Consider the following 12,620-nt stretch of genomic DNA (forward strand, 5'->3'; position numbering starts at 1 on the left):
TTATCCACATTTCATGCAATTCTGGGAATCACAGGGTTAAATTCACCTGCACGATAAATAATCACCTTTCTAGACGAATTAGGTAAACGGGGCAAGGACATTGAAAAGACAAAATCTTGGAGTCGCGCGTAACAGCCACAAATGAAATACCAGCCTGTCTTCTCTGCACGACAACTGTTGCCGCCTGACTCGCACGCAGCACGCGGCTGTTTAAAGTTGTCAAGCAAAGAAAAAGACTAAAAAGAAACAGAGGGTCATCAGAGCGCATGATAGCGTCCTAAACATGTTGCACGGTATTGTCCACAGTCCAGGCTGTAGCAATAGGTGCACATGTTGGCTGCAGCACCTTCATCAGCAAATTCATTGGCTTTCGAAATGTATATGCCACAACAGCAGTACCTCGAATCTGCTACAGATGGCGGCAAATTATCTTCCAACGCCTCTAAGCAATGACGCCGAGTGGCGACCTGTTCAGTGCAGTTTATTTGAAGTACCCTCAGGGCCCGGTTTGTGCGTCTCAGAGCAGAGAGGGTACATCGTATATTCTATACAAGAAACAATAGGCAGCACAGGTACACATACGTGGATTCGATCAAAACGATTATACAGTGCAATAATTACTGATTAGTGAGTTAGTATCAACCTGGAAGAAGCGGTCCTTTCAGCTCTCCACGAATCCAGACTGTCTTTCCTTGTTGGTCTGACCGATGACAGATGTTCGGTGAAGCTTATGATACAGCAAGTCAATGTCGCCCATTGTAGTCTTGGCAACTCACACAAGCTCCTCAGCATCTGCAGTGATTGCAGCTTCCGGACGCGAACAAGGGCAGTCTGCCTCTCTCAAGCGATGCCTTAGACTGCACCTGCTCAGTTGAATCCAAGCTCATATCTGTGTCCTGCATGGAGCAGGGCAGCAGTTGCTAGGTGCCGTTCAGTCGTGTCTACCACTCTCAAGGGTGAGATGGTAGGAAGTCTTGGTGCGACCACCTAATGCGCCCTGCAGCAGACACGTCAGATTGCTTTCCTTCTAAGGCACGTGCACGTGCTGACTTGTCCACCAAAGCAGTTCTGACACGGCCCAAAGTAAGCAGAGATTGGTCGCCGTTGCCTGCTTCACGTGCTCCTCGGTCAGCAGCGCTAGAGCAGTCTATGTTCTCGCTGCCCACAAGATCAACCAGATTGAGCTGTCCAGTTTTGACCAGCTCATCGCCATCATCAGCCATTTCACGGATTCGGACACTGACTGCAAAGACGGCGTGACTGCGTGACGAGGTTTCGTTGAGCAGTGTGGCCGCAGTCTGGCGCTTAGCTGCACCCAGCTCAGGTACCTCTTGACGGTTGCGCACAGTGATCTCTTCAAGGCCTTGTATTATCATGGATCCCTTTCTTGTAGAGTCCTCGTAAATCTTGAGCATCGGCGTGTCCTCGTGTGCACTCAGCAGATCAAAAACCTCCTCGCTGTACAACACGAGGAAGGAGACCTCGATCGTGAACTCGAGGTCTTGTGATTGGAGCTTTTCGAAGAGCTGATGTCGAGTGGGGGGAATGGTCTCGGCCAGCTGGCTATTAGTCCACCACAGATGCACGTTTGATCGTTCATCCTCCACGGCGACGGTGTAGCCGGTGCGCATTTGGCCATATGCGAACACAGTGCAGTTGTAGTCCATCATGACCTGGGCTATGGTGGGCCCCATGACCGCCCGGTACACGTCGATCTGCTTTGCTTCGGGTCCAAACACCAAGTGGATGACTTACGGAGAGAACGCTCCGGAATGACGCGGTCATTTACAAGGATCTTTCTCTGGTCCGCGACCACCTCGACCGCACTTGTGTAGCCGCTCATCTCCAGTGTGTTTGGGGGTTGCCACCAGACAAAAACTTGAATGTGCTGATTCCCGAGCTTCTTCGTAGCCATGGCGCTCGTCAGACCAGACGGAAACACAGCAACGCACCGCCGCTGACGCATTCTTCTTCTTCTTCTTCCTCTTGGTCTTCTTCCTTACCCTTACAGGGTTCAGTGTGGAGAGCCAAATGTACTGCGTATACTGGATTACTGTAACAAATCAATTATCTGCTAAATAAAAAAAACTATAATTCTAGATCGTAGAATTGAATAAAAGAAAAAAAAAAGACTGAGCGAAGTTTGTAAATTAGCACTATAACGTTCGAATCTGACTTTTCAAGCACGTACCCACAACAGCGAATTGGTTGTGGTTTAGGACATACACAAAAAATGATTACTTGATCCGAACTTAGGCTGTATTATATATAAATTATGAATTTGGAATTAGTCCTGGTGAAAAATGTTGTGAAAAAAAAATACGTGACTGCCTGCCGCCTCCTCGCAATACCCAAACTTCAACTTCGTCGTTTTCAGTTTGAACCGGCGTCCGCTGTTTTTACACAAGCCTCTCTTCAACCTTTGCGGTTGACTATTACCTCGAAACTTCGTGCATATTTGGTTGTTAGCGGTCAATGACTCTAAGACGCGGCCGTATCACTTTCTTTGTAACGGCGTGCGCCTGGATTTATCTCGTACGATCGCAGCGACGCGTGAATTCAGCCACCTGCTCTAGATTGTTATAGTTGCATTTCGATCCTTAACAGACAGATTTTCTTGCCAGCTTTAAATCGAGCGCAACCGAGAGTTGCAGGCACCGCCGAGCACAACTGCATGTCGCTTCGCCGTATCCAAACTTTTCGTTTCTGTGCGCCGGCGAGATAGCTCCATGAAGTTTCTTGTACAGTACAGTCATTTCGGTGCCTTCCCGACTCCAGGACTGCCATCAACTCAACGCGAAAATATTCACAGAACCCATGACGTTAGATTCGGCGAAAGAATCCGAGCGAAGAGAGGTCTGCAGAAACAACTGATCGATGTCTTCAACATTAAAGGGATGCTGAAACAGTTACGCCGCACAAATTTGGTTCCTACCTAAAATTCGATCGTTGGCGTTTTCTTTTCTCTCTTGGCGCTCGGACAGCAGCAAACTATAGGTATTTATTACTTGTAAATTTGGGGGTGATAAGAGAATAAATTTGGCGATGATGATGATGTGAAAATTATGGACTCTGCGATCGCCAACTACGGATGTGGACGGTGGTGTCAGCTCTAGATTTTCGTCCTTCCGGCCAATGTACAAGATCATAAAAGCTTCGTTTTCGGCGATTGTGGGCTGTTTGTCAATGGAAAGTTGTAACCAGTCGTCATACACGCCAGGTTCAATTTTTCCTCGGCGTTCATTTCATATACAATAGCCGCGCTGATATACTATGCCTTACCGGTTCTGCCCGCACCACACACGGATCGTCTTCCAGACAACTGCGGGACGGATTTACGAGATCATTCGCTAAAAAACGTGTGTTTGTGGATTGTATTAGGCCAAGTTTCGGCCCGTTGCGTAGTCAGTGGAAGCAGTCCCGAATGACCCCGAACAGGCGCGAAGAAGAAGAAGAAAACGACGAAGGAGAAGAAGAAGGCGGAGGAGAAGAAGGAGAAGAAGAAGAAGAAAAGTAAGAAGAACGCTCGGTCACCCGCAGCTAATGCTTTCGCTCCATATTTGGTTCAGCGGCGTTGAACCCTTCTCATTTTTTTTTCAGAAGTGGGAGGAGGTGTTAAGGAGGGCGTCAGCCAATCTCCTTTGCCCGTCAATGATTGAAAACGTCGGATAAAAGTTATGAGCTTCCAGGATTTCATCACTAATGGTTCTTTTATCATCGTAAGGTAAACATATGGGAGATTCATTAGGAAGATATTAAGCCAAAGGTAATTGAATTGAGTAAATTCTTTTTATAATTGTTTGAATATCCGAGGGCGACAAAACCTTGCAAAAATACGTATAGGTGCATTCAGGAAATTCAAAACTGCTCCATAATCTGTAAACGCAGCATTACGGTCACTAATATTTCGGCTGTTTTGGAGTTAGGGGCAGCTTTTGAACAAGCTTATCGTTTCACGGGCCTCCTGCATCTGCGACAGCTGACACTTCGTCGTTGCGTTGATAAGTATGCTGAAAAAGACGATTACTTCAAGCGTGCTGGCAATGCAGACAGTTACAGGAGCAGAAACGAATATTATCCACATTTCATGCAATGCTGGGAATCACAGGGTTAAATTCACCTATACAATAAATAATCACCTTGCTAGACGAATTAGGTAACATGGGCAAGGACACTAAAAAGACAAAACCTTGGAGTCGTATGTAACGGCCACAAATGAGATAGCGGCCTATCTTCTCTGCCCTACAACTCTTGCCGCCTGACTCGCACGCAGCACGCAGCTGTTTAAAGTTGTCAAGGAAAGAAAAAGACCAAAACGAAACTGGGCAAAATTTGAAACCAGGGAACATTCGAGCACACGATAGCGTCCGAAACATGCTGGGGTATTCTCCACAATCTAGGCTGCGACCGGAGCCTCGACTGTGGACTACCGCAATGGGTGGACATGTTGGCTGCAGTACCTTCATCAGCAAGTTCCTTGGCTTTAGAAGTGTATGCCACAACAGCAGTTCCTGTAATCGGCTGCAGAGGGTGGCAAATGATCCTCCAACGCCTCTAAGGAATGACGCCGAGTGGCGACTTTTTCAATGCAGTTTATTTATTTGAAGTACCTTCAGGGCCCGGGTCGGCCGTCCCACAGCAGAGTGTGTACATCATATATTCAATACATTACAAAGAATAGGCAGGACAGGCACAGATACGTGGATTTGATCAAAACGATTATACAGTGCAATAATTACTGAAATGTGAGTTAGTCTCAACCTGGCTGAAGCGGTCCTTTGAGCTCTCCACGAATCCAGACTGTCTTTCCTTGTTGGTCTGACCGATGACAGATGTTCGGTGAAGCTTATGATACAGCAGGTCAACGTCGATCGTCTCACACAAGCTCCTCAGCAGCTGCAGTGAGTGCAGCTTCCGGACGCAAACAAGGGCAGCCTGCTGTCTCTCTCAATCGACGTCTTAGACAGCACCTGCTCAGTTGCATCCAAGCTCATCTTCATTTCCCGGATTGTGGCAGGTGCTGTATAGTCGTTTCTGAAACTGTCTACTTTTATTTTTAATAACACAGCTGATTAACTGCTGATAGCTTTTCTGTCGGAGACTCAGTCTGAGCTTCCTTCTCCAGAATCTTCTGTGACTGGCCGTTCGATCTGCATTCTATGTTCCTGTATAGTTCTCCTGGTCCACAAGGATCCCATTCTTGTCACTGGTTGCTGCGACGTCCCTCCGCATCCTCTTATATACTCTCTGCACTCGTTAATAAGATCTTTCTTGGTATTTTTTTTGGTTTACCTCTGGCTGCTTGGTTATGTTCTTGGCCCGGTGGGCGTAGTCCAAGGTGCTCGAGGTCTCCTCAAGGTTCGACATGTCTGGTGAGATTGTCGCAGCGATGGAATTCATGGAGCGGCTGCCCAAGGAGCTCTGCAGCAGCCGCGTCACTTTGCTTTCTCTGTAAGGCACACATGCTGCATTGTCCACCAAAGCAGTTATGACACGGCCCAAAGTAAGAAGAGATTGGTCGCCGTTGCCTGCTTCACGGGCTCCTCGGCCAATAGCGCCAAAGCAGCCTATGTTCTCGATGTCCACAAGGTCAACCAGGTCGAGCTGTCCAGTTTTGGCCAGCTCATCGCCATCATCAGTCAATTCACGGATGCGGACAGTGACTGCAAAGACGGCGTGACTGCGTGACGAGGTTGCGTTGAGCAGAGTGGCCGCAGGTTGGCGCTTAGCTGCAGCTTTCTCAAGAATGAAGACCTCTTGACGGTTGCGCATGATTTCTTCGAGGGCCTGGATTATCACGAATTCCTTTCTAGCAGAGTCCTCGTAGACCTTGTGTATCGATGTGCCCTCGTGTGCACTCAGCAGATCAAACACCTCCTCGTTGTACAACTCGAGGAAGGACACCTCGATAGTGGACTCGATGTCTTGTGCTTGGAGTTCTTCAAAGACCTGATGCATAGTGCGGGGAATAATCCCAGCTAGCTGGTCATTAACCCAGCCCAGATGCGCATTTGATCGTTGACTCTTTGTGAAGGTGTAGCCAGTGCACATTTGGCCATACGCGAACACAGTGCAGTTGTAGCCCATCATGACCTGGGCTATGGTGGGCCCCATGACCGCCCGGTACACGTCGATCTGCTTTGCTTCGGGTCCAAACACCTTGTCAAAAGTGGATGACTTGCAGAGAGAACGCTCCGGAATGACGCGGTCATTTACAAGGATCTCTTTCTTGTCCGCGAGAACCTCGACTGCCCTTGTGTAGCCGCTCTTCTTCAGTGTGTTTGGGGGTTGCCACCAGACAAAAGCTTGAATGTGCTGGTTCCGGAGCTTCTTCGTAGCCCTGGCGCTCATCAGACGAGGCGGAAACGCAGGAACACCAACATGCACCGCCGCTGACGCATTCCTCTTCTTCTTCTTTGTCTTCTTCTTCCTTGGCAAATTGCACATATACCCACGAGGGGGATTAGCTAGGGTTGTGTGTGGAGAGCCGAATGCACTGCATATACTGGATTACTGTAACAAATCAATTATCAGCTAAAGAAAAAATAGATTCAAGATTGTAGAATTGAATAAAAGGAAAAGAAAAAAGACAGCGAAGTTTGTAAATTAGCACTAACGTTGGAATCTGACCTCTTCTCTCCTCAAGCACGTACCCACAGGAACGGATTGGTCGGGGTTTTGTGCAGGCACAAGAAATGTTTACTTGATCCGAAGTTAGGCTGTATTATATAAAAGTATGAATTAGGAATAAGTTCTTGCAAAAAACGTTTCGAAAAAAGAAAAAAAAACTGACTGTCTGCCTGACTCGCACCACGCAGCTCTTTAATGTTGTCGAGTAAAGAAAGACAAAAAGAACCCGGGGATCATCCGAGCACGCGATAGCGCGATTGTTGAGCGGTAGCCGACGAAGCCCGAGAGCTGCTAACCAACACAGTCTTTATTAGAGCCCGGCGTAAGCCTAACTGCGCAGCACGAGCCGTGCCGAAGCTCCTGGTTGGTTTGTGGGGTTTAACGTTCCAAGCAACTCCGGCTATGAGAGATGCCGTAGTGGAGGGCTCCGGAAATTTAGACCACCTGGGGTTCTTTAACGTGAACTGACATCGCACAGCACACGGGCGCCTTGCTGTTCGCCTCCATCGAAAAGCGGCCGCCGAGGCCGGGATTCGATCCCGCGTCCTTGGGAACAGTGGTCGAGCGCTGTAACCACTGCGCCACCCCGGCGGGGTGCCGAAGGTCCTGCTAGCTTCCGCGAGCGCACAGCAGCGCCTCCCAGGCTATCCAAGACTAGCCACTGCAAGTGGCTACTGCCTATTACATCTCCCCTGACAGAGAAGCACTCTCTTGGGCGGAGAGCCTATACCCCAGACCACCACCTACAGGTACCTCGGCATTAACGTCAGTGCCCAAGGAGACGTATATGCAGCACACGAAGAACACGTGCGACGTTCCTCCCAGCGAGCGTGCTGTATTTTGCGCAAACGGTGCCTGTGGGGATGCAGCCGATACGTAATAGTTCGCGAATTGTGGAAGGCTGTGCACGTTCCGGCCCTGACATTCGCGAATGCTGTGGTGTGCATATCGGCCTCTACGCGTGCTTGGCTGGAGCGCGGACAACACGAAGTTGGCCGAGTAGCCTTGGGTTGTCACGGGCGAGTTGCCATTGAGGCAATCCAGGGTGACCTCGGCTACTCGTCGTTCGAAGCTAGAGAGGCAAGCAGCAAAATTGCATTCGAGGAATGGCTCCGCATATTACCCGACTCACGATGGGCACGACGAGTGTCTCGGTACCTCTACTTTAAGGGGACCAGAACGCGATGGTGCTCCCGGGTACAGCGGTTGCGCTGCAAGTACAGTCTCTGAAAATTCCACCCAAGAGAACGAGCTAACTGAACGCAAGAGCGGACGCGCGGTGCGGACGCGGGTGCAAGCAGCAGAGACCGGCCGCTGGCAATCCGCTATGGAGACCAAATCAACGCTCCAGATGTACCGCACGCACAAGCACCAGAACTCCTGTACGACAACAGCGGGGGTAGTGCCCTTCTTTTCGAGGTGCGCGCCGGAGCTCTGCGCACACTCGTGTACCGCCGGCGCTTCGATGATTCCGCCGAGGCACTGTGTGTGTGTGTGTGTGTGTGTGTGTGTGTGTGTGTGTGTGTGTGTGTGTGTGTGTGTGTGTGTGTGTGTGTGTGTGTGTGTGTGTGTGTGTGTGTGTGTGTGTGTGTGTGTGTGTGTGTGTGTGTGTGTGTGTGTGTGTGTGTGTGTGTGTGTGTGTGTGTGTGTGTGTGTGTGTGTGTGTGTGTGTGTGTGTGTGTGTGTGTGTGTGTGTGTGTGTGTGTGTGTGTGTGTGTGTGTGTGTGTGTGTGTGTGTGTGTGTGTGTGTGTGTGTGTGTGTGTGTGTGTGTGTGTGTGTGTGTGTGTGTGTGTGTGTGTGTGTGTGTGTGTGTGTGTGTGTGTGTGTGTGTGTGTGTGTGTGTGTGTGTGTGTGTGTGTGTGTGTGTGTGTGTGTGTGTGTGTGTGTGTGTGTGTGTGTGTGTGTGTGTGTGTGTGTGTGTGTGTGTGTGTGTGTGTGTGTTTTGTGCGACAATGTGTATGCGTGTTGTGAATGTTTTGTTGTTTTTCTTTATTATTATTTTTTTTTACTTTTTTATTTTTTTACAATTTTTTTGGTCCGATCCGGGGGACCCCGTTGATCTCCCGATACGAAGGGAATGACCTCAGACTCATCATCAGCTTTTCGACTCTCTTCTGCGAAAATTGTGCACGCCTCCGAGAGCAGTTTTTTCTCGATTTCGGGCCTCAAATCTTTGCATTAACACTATGCCTGAACTTGCAGAGAGCCGGCTCCGTGAACTGCGCATGCGCGCCCAGAACCAAAGTGGAAAGGGCGATGCGTTGATTCTCTCGACGGATGTGACGTCAAATAACTTTTAGTATTTGCTTTTTACTGGAAATAAGCCTCAAACCCAGATGCCAATTACCCCGTTTCACAGCGCCCGAGCCACCCGAGCAAAAGCTGGCGCGCTTTTCGGGCAGCGGGTGCTCGCGCCTTGAGAGCCCTAGGTCGCTTTTCATGCTTCGGCTTGTTGTAGTTTGCGGGGCATCATCCCGATAGATGCAAATTCGATGAAAATCTGATTCAGTTCGTGGATTGTTGCCCTAAATTCAACAGCGCAGCCTTCGGTACTGTCCCTGGCCTGTCTGCAGCCTCCGACTACGGTGTGAGTCGTACGCGAATGATGGTGAATTGCTACGAAGAGTGCACTCGTTCTAACATAGATCACGGTCTTCCCTTAGGGTAGTGTACGGCAAGCATCGCTGTCACGCACATAGCTGCAGGCGATGCTACGTACTGCACCAGCTCCACCAGCTGGCGTCGAGATACGCACATTCACGAGCAGCTTTCGCTTCGCACTAAACTATTACCTCGATCTGCCCGTAATGTAAGCGGGCTATTCCTAGCATTTACGCTGTCTTAGGTCCTGCATCGACCTCCGAAGATCTAGCGCCGGTACAACACACACACCTCGCCGTGCAGAACATTCGGCAGTCCAAAGTATGTATGTGAAATGGCATTATGCTCTTTCCTCACATGCAGACCGAGGAAACAGGATGTTTCTAGCCAAATTCTTCGTTTAAATTCTACCACAGAGCCGTGGCAGAAGACATGCCGAATCTACTAGAGGCCTGCGCTGCTACTGCGGCGAGCTGCACATCGACTCGTCGAGGCTAAGACCTACTGCACCGCACTGCAAGAGTGCACAACCGGAAAGCCGGAAGCGTGAATGATCCGAATTCCCTGTGAACAGCAATGTTCTTTGGTATTTAGGGGAAGACTAGACTAAAGTGCTTAGCCTGCATCTTTTTCTTGTCGTTGAATTTTGCGTACATGTAGTTTAAACCCCCGCATGCTCGAGGTTAGCATGACCCGACTGAACGGCCGCGCAGCTTTGAAACGATCGGGATCGATATGCATGCATCGGCGGACTTGGGTACGCGTTAGAAAATGTGCGCTGCACATTTCGTTGCAGAAGCTGACTCTTAGAATTTTGCAGAGTGCGCCACGCAAGTGATCGTTGCTACAACCACGCATCCATGTTCCAACGGCTGGCTTACCCCGAGGCGCATAAATGTTCAACCGTGGACGTATCAATGATCGAAGAGAGGACAGATTTTCACAATATTGGGCGCGAAATCGATAGCTACCAGTGCTCTGTGTTAGAGAAATTCTGCCTTGATCATGCGCAATTCAGTGTTTCAGGTGTGGTCAGTAGCTGTAAGTTTGAACAGTTCGCCTGTCAAGTCAGCGGCGCCAACGATAGACCGGCGGAGCGATTTTCCACGCTACACCGCTGTCTTGCTAGAAAGCCTACCTAGGCGGCGTTTGACATTCAGCTGCTTTTTGTGGGCCCCGTAATTGAAAGCAACGCCTTCAGAAACGCGTTAAATATTCAAAACTGTATTCTATTCAACAGTTTCACTCCAGGCAGTCAAAGCAGGCGGACGTTGATAAAACAGTTGAGCACTCCAGTCTTTAGATATCTGTAGAACCGCCTTCAGTTTGTAAAATTATTGGAATAGGTCACTTTCCGATCGCTGGGACATAGACCCTCATGACAGCGCTTTCACGTGAATAAGGACCACACCAGACCGAAAGCTTGTCTCATATAACATAGCTAACCAAGGTGTACCTTACAGCATTGTGTTGATTTTTATGGTGCATAAGCGACTAATGCTGCCATGCACCAAGAACAAGGTTTAATGTATTTATTTGTGTGTAATGACTAAACTGTTCTTTAGGATGTAGCTTGTTTAGGAACATTTTAAGAAACCAAAAATGCAGGAAATTTGCACGTCTCTCCTAGGATTACAGTTCAGAAGAGCGTGTTGTCGGGCTAGTTGGTTCTGCATAGTATATAAGAGAAATGCGCAACAACTTAAACAGGACACTTATTCTCTTATTTCCTAGGATCATGCTGGGATGTAAAGGGATCTGTTGCAAAATTGTACAAAATGTTTCCTCTTACTTTCTCGACTCTGGCGCACGTGTAAAATATGGTTTATTGTTAGTTCATCTCCACACTCCTTGCATATTGGTTTGTCCTCTTTCATAAGTATTGAGCTGTGTGTGAGGTGTGGGTATGTGTTTTGTGAAGATGACCTAAAATGGCCTCCATGTTGTGTTTTTGATTACTGCATGATTTCCATTCCTTAATGACAGGTTTGACAAGTATAGTTTGTAGTTTATTTCAATGTTTCAAAAATCCTGCCATTTCACTCTCACTTTTCTTTGTACAAGCTTCTTGTTATCTTCATGCTGCATATTCACCCTCTGTAATTTAGCATTGCGTCAAGGTAACCTGGTTATTTCTTTTCACCACCTTTCAAGACAACTGTCCCGATTTCATAAACTGTAGGGTTTCTGACGACAGGAACTCCTTGGAAGTCATAGAAATAAATGAGATCCACAATCATGAGCTATCTAGGGTATGCATATGTCCATCGCTCAGTGGAATGGTGTCAGTACGCTGTTAGAACAGGTCTTGTGGTAACAACAACCATTGTCTGAGGTGGTCCTTTAATGGGCATTGAAATGCTATGTAACTACAGGTACTGATAAAACTCTTGATCATGTTATGTGATGATGCGATCCTTGCATGCATATGGGTATACATTTCAGAATCTGCAGTGCACCACTTGACCATTTGCCACCAGTTTGTGTGAAAATGAATTTTTCATGCATGCTAACCAGTATTTAACAGATGACCCCTGTGCACAAGCCAAAAGTGCCACGAGCCAAATCTCACGAGGCCACATGACATGGCAGGAGCTGTTAAGTCAAGCTTACAAAGTTGTATTTGAAATATGTTCTGGGACGTTTCAGCTCCAATTAAGAAAGGTTGACGCTTACAGAGGTCTATGCCAGGTTGTCTATCACCTAACAGGGCAGCCTACGACCGTATGCTAATGAGTATATCTGAGATAACAGAGACATGAATTAAGGAATTAGTAATTATGTTTGTAGCAAAGGGCATGTAAAAAAACAGGAATCCACAGTGGGATCTGCAGACAAGAACCATTAACGCTGGCACACCATACCCTTACAGGTGGAGATTAGGAGTCTCCCTAATTTTTTTTTCTGCTCAAAGCTTGTCTTTCCTTCATTCTTCCAGATGAGGAAGATGTGAAAATGATAGCATCGAAAATTCCAGAGACTATCGTTAACAAGGATGCTGATCCCAACAGCGTAAAAAGGAATTTCAGAAAAGATGGGTGACTAGTAATGCTGGCAACAGTTGAAGCTAAGTAGAAAGGCATGAAATTGAAATGCAACACATGCAGACATATGTTGCGAGACGACCAGTCTGTGGTGTGCGACATCTGTCTCCGTTAGTTTCATCAAGTGATTGGCCAAAGCAGATGGGGCTTGTGGTTTTGTGATAAGTGCAGTGTAGTAGCATAGATGCAACCTTGCCCATTAATAATTGCAGTGGAGTAAGTGCATTGTTTTGTTTTTGTAAGATGTTCATGGTTTTCATGCAAACATTATGAGAATTTTTTTCCTAGAGAATGTTTGCTGAAATGTGAATATAATGTGCAATAAAACTAGTGTTTTATTGCTA

At 47.8% G+C, this 12,620-nt stretch overlaps 1 long non-coding RNA gene and 1 pseudogene across 1 annotated transcript in view; one reads left to right on the plus strand and one right to left on the minus strand.

The window, feature by feature from the left end:
* The window catches only part of LOC146170990 (uncharacterized), a 58,673-nt gene that overhangs the window by 40,720 nt on the left and 5,333 nt on the right, over window positions 1–12,620 (plus strand). The gene's annotated exons all lie outside the window — the stretch shown is intronic.
* LOC146170992 (kinesin-like protein KIF11-A pseudogene) lies at window positions 4,583–6,501 on the minus strand (annotated as a pseudogene).

This window comes from Amblyomma maculatum, unplaced genomic scaffold (genome assembly GCF_055883805.1).
Source record: "Amblyomma maculatum isolate TAMU_Amacu unplaced genomic scaffold, ASM5588380v1 scaffold_24, whole genome shotgun sequence".
NCBI lineage: Eukaryota > Metazoa > Arthropoda > Arachnida > Ixodida > Ixodidae > Amblyomma > Amblyomma maculatum.